The sequence below is a fragment of the Chrysochloris asiatica genome, unplaced genomic scaffold (genome assembly GCF_000296735.1).
Source record: "Chrysochloris asiatica unplaced genomic scaffold, ChrAsi1.0 scaffold00059, whole genome shotgun sequence".
Taxonomy (NCBI): Eukaryota; Metazoa; Chordata; class Mammalia; order Afrosoricida; family Chrysochloridae; genus Chrysochloris; species Chrysochloris asiatica.
Window position 1 is genome coordinate 10,749,444 of NW_006408577.1, and position 965 is coordinate 10,750,408.

Below are 965 nucleotides of genomic sequence, written 5' to 3' on the forward strand. Positions count from 1 at the left end.
GCTTGAGTCCATCAATGCTGCCACTTGGCCAATCCATCTCGTTGGGGGGTCTTCCTCTTTTTTTCTGACCTTACCAAACATAATATCCTATTCCAGCAATTCATCCCTCCTAACAATATGTCCAAAGTATAAGAGGTGAAGTTTGGCCATCTTGGCCTCCATGGAGCACTCTGGCTACACTTCTTCCAAAACGGATCTATTAGTTCTTTTTGCAGCCCATGGCACTTTCAATATTCTTCTCCAACACCGTAACTCAAATGCATCAATTCTTCTGTGGTCTTCCTTATTCACTGTCCAGCTTTCACATGCATATGAGGTTATTGAAAATACCATGGCTTGGATCAGGCATATCTTAGTCCTCAAGCTGACATCTTTGCTCTTCAACACTTTAAAAAGATCTTGTGCAGCAGATTTGCCTAATGCAATACATTGTTTGATTTTTTGACTGCTGATTCTGTGAGTGTTGATAGTTGATCCAAGAAGAATGAAGTCCTTGACAACTTCAATCTTTTCTCCATTGATAAGAACGTTGTTTGTTGGTCCAGTGGTAAGACTTTTTGTTTTTTTTACATTGAGATGTAATCCATACCAAAGGCTGTGCTCTTTGATCTTCATCGGTAACTGTTTTAAGTCCTCTTCACTTTCAGCAAACAAGGTTATATCATCTGCATATCGCAGGTTGTTAATGAGTCTTCCTCCAATCCAAAAACCACATTTTTCTCACATGACCCAGGTTCTTGGATTATTTGCTCAGCATAAAGGTTGAATAAGTATGGTGAAAGAATACAACCTTGTTGCACAACTTCCTTAATTTGAAACAATTCAGTGTTTCCATGTTCTGTTCGAACAACTGCCTCTTGGTCCAGGTACAGATTCCTCATGAGCACAATTAAGTGTTCTGGAATACTCATACTTTGCAATGTTTTCCATGGCTTGTCATGATCCACACAATCGAAAGCCTTTGC